The sequence below is a fragment of the Ictidomys tridecemlineatus genome, chromosome 3 (genome assembly GCF_052094955.1).
Source record: "Ictidomys tridecemlineatus isolate mIctTri1 chromosome 3, mIctTri1.hap1, whole genome shotgun sequence".
Lineage (NCBI taxonomy): Eukaryota > Metazoa > Chordata > Mammalia > Rodentia > Sciuridae > Ictidomys > Ictidomys tridecemlineatus.
Genome location: NC_135479.1, coordinates 212,491,530 through 212,500,275, shown reverse-complemented (window position 1 = coordinate 212,500,275; position 8,746 = coordinate 212,491,530).

Sequence of the window (8,746 nt, the reverse complement as noted above, 5' to 3'; positions counted from 1 at the left end):
CCACACCCCACCGCCTTCAGTCACCACCCAGTTAATCCCATCAGGGGATCAACCCAACTGTTTCTCCTCTGAACCATCTTGCACTGTCTCACACATGCGCTTGTGGGGGACACCGCACGGGTAAAGGATAACAGGTGGAGCTCATAGGACGGTGGGAATTACATGAGCTGATGGACAGAGAGTGGGCAGGACACCCTCAGGTCTCGGTGGAGGGGGCCCTCTGGTTGCTGCAGCGAAGCCTGCCAGGCTGGGCAGGCAGTCTCCCCCGACTTGGGGCTCCCTCTCCTGCTTGTTGGAGCACTACCCTCTTGTCCTTCAGGGGCTCTATGTATCCCGTTGCTATGGCAATGGGCTCTTCTTCATCCACATTTTGCAAGTAGTTATTCCTTGAATACGTCTTTACTTTTACTTATCTATATGGCATCATATCCCCTTGATCAACTTCTCATAGCTATTAAGTGGATGACTAGGTTGATATTATGTGGAAACAACTGTATTTTATTTCTTTTGTTTCAAGTTTTACCTCTTTTACTTATCTCCCCATCCAAGGGCGTGGATCAAGACATTTCTGTCATCAAGAGCTGTTCTGTATCTGCACTGCCCACCATGGCAGCCAGTGGCCACAGGTGGCTACCAAGCACTTGAGCTGTGGCCTTTGCTACTGGGGAACTGGGTTTTTAAATTTTACTTAATTTTAAAAAATTTTTTTTTAGTTGTAGGGGACACAACAATTTTATTTTATTTTTTTTATGTGGTGCTGAGGATCGAACCCAGTGCCCCACACATGCTAGGCGAGCGCTCTACCACTGAGCCACAACCCCCAGCCCAATTTTACTTAATTTTAAGTCAAATTAAAATTCATGTAGCTGACTGTCTTTCTTGTTGTTTGACTAATTTTTTTTTCCTGTATGTTTCTGTGCAGAGAAGATGCAGACACCTGGATCCACAATCATCTGATGCACGGGCCGAGCTCTTCTGCTCTGGGGAGCCCTGGGAGCCCTGGACCAGGGTCACCTTGCTTCTCCTCCAGGGCATGAACTGTGTTTAGAAGGTGGAGTGGCCCTCGAGGTTCCAAGCTTGTGTGGGGCTCTCAATGCCAGTCCTCATCCAAAGTAGTCCTAAGGCAACATCTCTCCCAGCTCTGTTTAGTCTCTGGGTCCCCAAACCTGGGTTGGAACCTGTGTCCAGTAACCTATTCAGCTACTGCAGGGCCACTCAGGCCCAGAGTCTGGCTCAGGATTCCCTCTTTATTTCTTGCATGTGATGATTATTTCTTCCTCCTCCTCCTCCTCCTCCTCTTCCTCCTCCTTCTCCTCCTCTTCCTCCTCCTCCTCCTCTTCTTCCTTTTCTTTGTTTTGTGGTTATTTAAAGCAAAATTACCATTTTGTTATATTTTATCTAGCAATTCTCTGTGGGTTTTAAAGCATACAGTGGAACTATCCTCCATGGTGCCAAAAATCATCTGTTTTATCATTTATAGTCTGATGTGTGTAAGTCAGTCAGATTTGCTAGATGTGTACCTATTTTATTGGTTTGTAATAAATGCTAGACATTTTATCTATTTTATTTTTTTTAAAACTATCTGCTAATGTGTGGGGTATTTTCTTTCTCTAGCTTTTCTAATTACCTTCATTAATTCTTTCCTTTTACTGACCTCAGAGGTCATTAGTGGCTGGCAGGGTAGGCTTCCTAAACTGAGTGTAGTTCTCCTGTTCCCAATCTCTGTAGGTTTCCGGCGTGGCACACGGTTTCTTGCATTACCCACTGTGCTTTCTTACAGAGGTGGTAACGTGATGCTCCTGGGACAAGTCCCCTGGAACGCAGAACTGTCTAGAGCGCTGCTTCAAGGTTCCCAGTGGGTGGGCTAGGCTCTCTGGGGCCTTGATTTTGAGCATTTTGGCATCATGACCAGAAATCACACCTGTAAGATTTCTACTGTATGGAGAATATTCAGCTCTTCTTGGCAGACAGCTTTTCTTTTTGACATGGAAAGAAAAAGAATGGGAAAGAAAGGTAGACTCAGCCGGAGAGGTGGGTAAGAAGGAGGGGCTGGAGGCTGGGGAGGCGGAAACCCTGAGTTTAGCTCCCAGGGGCCTGGCAGAGGCGGGAGGACCCTCCAGGCTGATTGCCCACAGCTGGGGGGAGGGAGCCAGAGCTAGCCCTCGGGTTCATTCCGAGCGGTGAGTTCTCAGCTCCACTCAGCGACTCCTGGTTCTGGATATGTGAGGGGCCACATCACAGCCAGGTGGGCACCTGGAACCTGCCTTTCCCTGGCACATGTCACTGGGAAAGGGCAACTCATCCCTTTTTGTGCCCTGGCTGTCACAGCAGGATGGCTGTAACGGAGGAAACCGGCATCTGTTCGATACCCCTGGCTGAACCACGTGTGTTCCACTGCGACGCTCCGCCCGCTGCTGGGAAGCTCCGCCCACCATCGAGAAGCCCCCATTGACGGGAAGCTCCGCCCACTGTTGGTAAGCTCCACCCACTATTTAGAAGCTCCGCCCACTGCTGGGAAGCTCCACCCACTGTTGGGAAGCTCACCCAGTGCACACCTGTAAGGGTGCCTTTCCTAGGGCTCCTGACGCCACAGCTTCATGAAAGAAAGACAAAGACAAACGGAGCACATTTAGATCTGAAACTGAAAGTTCAGAAAAAACCGAAAACAGCAAGCCTCGTGATGCTGGAGTGCATGAGCATGTCGTGGGAGGGAGCACGGGCGAGGAAAGCAGCCTTGGATCTGCGTCTTGCTAAAAAGCTTGCGTGCAGCCACGTGAGCGGAACACAGGGTGCGAGACGGTCTATGGAATGGAAAAGGCATTTGCAAACCACGGATCTGATAAGGGATTCATTCCCCAAATATGCTAGAGATTCCCAAGATTGAATGGCAAAAAAGCTCAAAAAGAGGCTCAGGATGTGGAATGGATTTTCCCCGAAAACAGACACAAACGGCCAGCAGGTTTATGAAAAGATGCTTGACCTCACTAATCACTGTTTCTCGCTGTTACGGTGAAGACAAACAGCATGGAGGAGCCCGAGTTCCCGGGACCCTCACGATCTGCCAAAGTGGTGGGAACGTCCCTTGGTGATGGTGGTGAGGGCAAGGGCGTGAGGTTATTGAGAACATTAGACATGGATCCAGCAAGTCCACCCCTGGATATTATGTCCACACCAGGGCTCCAAGGGCTGCCCACACCTCCATGTGCCCAGCAACAGGAGCCAAATGTGGAAAAGACCTGAATATCCGCTGGATAGAGGAATTGCAGGGCCTGCATACAGTGGAGCAGCGTTCAGGCTTAAAAAGAAGGAAACACAATAAGTGACAACCTGGGTGAAGGCCAATGTCGTGAAGCCTGGCAGAAGGCCACCGAGAAGCACGAATGCCACACCGGTGCCAGGCACCATTAACTAAGACAGGCAAGCCCGCACCAGCAAAGGTGGAGAGCTGGTCTCCAGGGCCGGGGGAGTTCTCTGGGGGCTGCAGTGTTCAGCTGGGCAAGATGAGTGGGTTCTTGAGGTCTGCTGGATGATGTAGGGCCCACGGATAGCAGTACTGATGGTCCACACAGAAATCTGTTTAAAGACGCACATCTCATGCTAAGTGTTCTCACCACAATTCAAAATAAAAGACCAAGTTGAGCACAGACCAGAGAAGGGCCTGCCGCACAGGAATCTGAAGGTCTCTTGTGTGTTGGCCGAGACCTGGGAGCTCCTGAGCAGTGTCTTCACTACAGGGGTCCCTGCCCCCCAGGATCGGTGCGAGGGGTCTGTAGTTGGAGCTCTGAGTGTGCTTGGCCTGCTCTGGACGTGGTTGACACAGTCCTCCTGGCCAGCCACATCTTCCCCAGCCCCCCTGTGGCACTTGTGGCTAGCTTCCCTTAGAAAGCTGTTCCCCGGACCCCCGGGCACTGCCTCCCATGGGAGGGAAACACTGATCATCTTAGAAAATGCCCAGATCTCTATGGACAGGCGTACAGAGGCCAAAGGTGCGTCTGGTGAGGAAGGCGTGCTGGAGCCTGGACGGGCTTGTTATAGAGCTGCAGAGGCTTGGTGGGATCATGTCCCGGGGTTGGGGAAAGCGGACCTATAAGGGTCGTTTGCAAGCCAAGTTTGGAAGGTGCAGGCTGTTTCCTTCTTGCTGCTTATAGCAAAATGCAAGTGGAATGAGATTGATTGAGGAAATAAGTTCAAAAAAAAAAAAAAAAAAAAAAGAAACCAGAACTTGATAATTTTGAAAATTCTCAGCCCATCCAGATTCCAAAAATGCTAAAATTTAGAGAGTCTGTGTCAGAAAAACCGGACCCAGAGAGAAAGCCGACCACGTGGCCGTACATCCCTTTCCTAATACCTCTGTCAAAATCGCAAGTTCCGAGTATTCAGCCACTCGGAATCTCCTCGAAGAGTCTGAGGGAGGGCTCACAACTCCCTAGATGGATACCAGAGAATTTCTGAGCACCTCACCATGGGCATCTCAGCAGAAGCCCAAAGTAGAGATGGGGTATCTAGCAAAGGCCCGGGGGAGGGGGCAGTGGGGGCTCTTGTTGGGTGGGATAAATCCCTGTGATGTGCACGGGAGGCCCAGGCCTTCCTAGTATGAAATTCTGGGTTTCCTAATGCTGCTGTAACATGCTACCTCAAATTGTGCCTTAAGGCAAGATTCCAGGTCTCAAGGCTGGAAGTCTGAGGAGTTCCCTGGACTAAGAGCAAGGGCTCAGCCAGGCTGGATTCCTTCCAGAGAAGCCCCTGGAAGGCACCAACTCTCGTGGCTTGTGGCCACTTTTTCCTGGAAGACAGCCACCAACACCCTGAGTGACACAGCCACCGTTTCTTACCATGGTCTAAATTGTGCTTCTGTCCAGGGTATAGTGTTGATGTCCCTTCTCCATTTCTAAGCGTCCCCTTCACTTCCCATTACTCACAGAGCAGGTTCTGGCTTGTTGGCCTGGGAAGGTCTGACTGGTGACCCTGGTGACCTTCCCCTTTGTGGTCTGTGTTTTGCTCCTAGGCTCTGGCCTCTGGACATGGTGCTCCCTGTCTCCTCTGTGAGCACTCCCTGCACACCCCACCCCCTCCCTGGGGGGCGTCAGGCTCCTTTCTCTGCTGGAAAACAGCTTTCAGACTCCACCCAAATGTCTACATGTCTTCCTCTGCCCCAGGCTCTGAGATAAAATCCATCCTTCATGCCTCGCCTCCTGTTTCCCCTTCTTATGCCACAGGTTAACTCACTTGCTCAGCCGCCTGACTCCCTTATTGAATGAGAGGCAGGGTCTGTGCCTGAGAGGGGCTCAGCATGGCCTCACTGTGCACCAACGTCTACTGACTTGAGGAATTAACCGGAAAGGAGAGTCGCTGGGGCTTGGCACCTTCCTGGAGATGGTGCTTGCTCCAGTGATGTGGACTGCCCTTTCTCAGTGCTCCCAAGGCCACCGTTCCGTGATGCATCCCAGAACTTTTCTAGGGGATCAGAGTCAGCCTCGCTGATCTGCAGTTTTCAGGAAGATGAAAGAACTTGGGACTGTTGCATGGTCATCTTCAGACACGTCAGCTGCCCAGGAGCACTTCTGTAACACAGGCGGCTGTGCGGGGCTGCAGCATCCCCCAGCCCCGACCCTCGCCCAAACCTGCAGTAGCTGTGAATGGGGCTGAATGTGAGATATCACTTTAAAGAGGCCTTTCAGGCAAAGGAAGTCATACGGGTAAACCCTAATCCCATCAGTGTCCTTCTAAGAAGAACTGGTTTGTACACATGGAGAGGTGCCCAGGATGCATGTGCATGCCAAAGTCTGGCTCGGCACCAAATAACCGGGAGGTCACGAGCCACTTGTAGGTTCAAACAGGAAATATTTTATTGCCCGAACCCCATGGGAACTCTCTCAAACTCCACGGAAACTCGGCGAGAATTCAACGGGAACTCAAAAGTAGCGGGCACCCGAGGTAGCAGGAGCCGCCTTATTGCCGGACAGCAGAGGTTTATATACACAACTGAATACACAGCTTGTTTCAACTTAGCATCATCCAGTTACAGCAATCAGTCATTATCTTAATAATTATACACAGCTCAACTTAATTATCATCTTAATGGCTCCCTGGCATTACCTCTCAACCACTCCTTCTGGCAAAATGCCAGGCGCCATCTTGACTTGGTTGTGGCTCTCAACATCTGCACACAACAAAGACCTGTGAAGATGCCGTCTATGTGTCAAGGAGAGACCCCTGCTGACTCCTTCTGCCTTCTCCATCTGACTTTGTGCACCTCAAGGGCAAGAATACATCAGCATGCATCACGCGGGAGCTGTGGAGCCCAGCACAAAGCAAGCGTCTGCTAAACTATACACAGAAGAAGGCATGAATGAAAAAATATGGGAAAAAAGCCTTTGGAAATCCTTCACTAGCTGCTGTAGTTGAGACCTGGAATGTCCCCAGGTTCTCGGGTGGAAGGCTTGGTCCCCAGATGGTGGCGCGATTGGGTGGTGGACCTGTAGGACGCTGGGAGAGTAGGTCACTGGCGCCTGTCTTGGAAGGGTACCTTGTCCCTGATGCCTGGCACCTCTGCTTCCTGGATGCCACAAGGTGAGTGGCATTTCTCTGTCACACACTTCTGCCATGATGTTCTGCCTGGTCATCATGCCAGAAAAAGGGAGTCAGAAGAGTTGGTTTGTACACACGGAGAGTGTGACTGAAACCTCTGACACCGTGAGCCAAAACAGACCTTTCCCCCCCTGAGCTGGTTCTCTCAGGTGCTTTGCCAGTGAAAGCCAACACACTACCTAGATTTTAGTTATTTATTTTTAAAAATCAGGTAAAGGGCTATCTAGACATCTGCAGTGTTCCACAGCAATAAAATTTGAGAACCACTGTGCCAATCAAAGGGGGCTATTCACGCCCACCCCCCTTTACCTCTGTGACTTTAACCATGAGGTTCCTCTGCTAAGGCTAGTAGCCATCTTGATCATCAGAGAGAGGCCCCATTCACATAACTTTTATTACAGTCTCTTGTGGCAGTTCTCCTATTTTATTACTAGTTAATGCTGTTAATCTCTTTTAACCATGAGGTTCCTCTGTTTAGTTCCTGATTCCTGTTTTTCCGTATCTAAATTCTATCAGTTCTGTGGAACTCAGCCTGGATGCACCTTCCCCCACGAGGTTCTCCTGGTGCCCGTCTCTGATTCTCCAGACACCCCACCCCTGTTGCCTGGCCACGTGGAACACCTCTTCCTCCTGCCAATGTTGGGAGCAGAGGCTACCTACACATTCAGAAGCACAGAGACGTGGTTTGGGGAATCCTTTAGCCTGTCTCGGCCACAGTGGGTTTCTCTCCACAGCTGAGAATCACTGCCCCAAACTGGTCTTCAGTTTCCTTTCTCAGATTCCCAGGTGAAGGTTTCTCAGCCATTGTCTTGTAAGATTGGCCACTTTGACCCTTAATTATAGTTACTTATGTGTGGAACTTAGTTCTCCTGAAGACATGACAGGGTATATCAAGCTGCTTCGCTCATAATAGGTATTTTTAACACAGTGATTGTATTTTCTCTGCCTCTGAGGCACCTCATGTGAAAGGAACAGTGCCTTGCGTATTATTATGAAAGGATCAGTGGTTGAGTTGAGGAATGGACCGTTTCCCTTCCCTTCCTTAACTGAGGCTCATTGTCAAAATCTGCTGGGATGACTTTATTCAGAGGACTTTAGTAACAATGTATCCACTATTCTAGCCACCAAGCCTGAGTTGATAGACAACAAATAACTCTTTCAATGCTTGTGGGAAAGAAACATTTTATTTAAAAAATTCCTTTTGTAGGGCAAAGAAGAGACGTGTCCAATCACCCTATCTTCACTGATTTCCTGAAAACTACGGTCTTTTATGTTGGTCTCAGAATTTTGAGTTGGCATTTCCCCAGCTCTTACGAAGCCCGTGACTCTAGGGCTGTGCCTGCTCCCTGCTTACAGACTTCCCGGTCAGGAAGGTCGGCAGTGTGCCTCCGCTGCAGTGTGACCCAAGAAGCCGGGGAGACTCAGGGGCTGTTGCTGCATCCATCCGTAGCAGGGACGGTGTTCCTGCTGCATGCTGTGCTCACTCCTGCTTCTGCACAGAGCTGAGGCCTCCCCACTGTCCTGAACCTGCACCGAGGGGCCTGACTGTGAGCACAGTGTTTACAGGACACACAGAGTCCCACCCTGTAAGTCAAGGTCAGTTTGCAGCAACTGTGTAGTGGCCACAATGGACATTCAAAGCCACTATTTCCTCCTGGCCAGAAACCATGTCTACCTCCCTGCAGTTTGACTCACATGTGCACTGCTCCCTGCAGGCTGGCAGGACCAGGGACTTGGATGCTGGCAGTGCCGCCAGTCCCTGTGCGGAGGGGCACCCTCATGTCTGCGAGTAGCTTCCCTCAACTCTTTAGGCACTTCCATGACCGGTCCCTGCCCTTCCCCCTGGTGTGGCTTCCAAGCAGAAAGACCCAGAGAGACATGCAGGACTGTGTGGCCTCAGGACATCCCTGGGAACAGACACCAACCAAGGCTGGCTTCTGGTTCTTCCCTGTGTGCAGCAGAAAAGCCAAACACACCGACCAGGTCCTCCGGTGTTGGGTTCTCCGGCATCAGCTGGGCCTGTTGGTAAATGACCACCCTGGCTTCTGCCTGGATTCTTTATTTTTCAAATCACAAGATTAGATTTTCTGTTTGTGGTAGGTGTTGTTTCACAGCTTGTAGCAAAACAAGGCCTATTGAGGACACTCGCTGGTGTTGC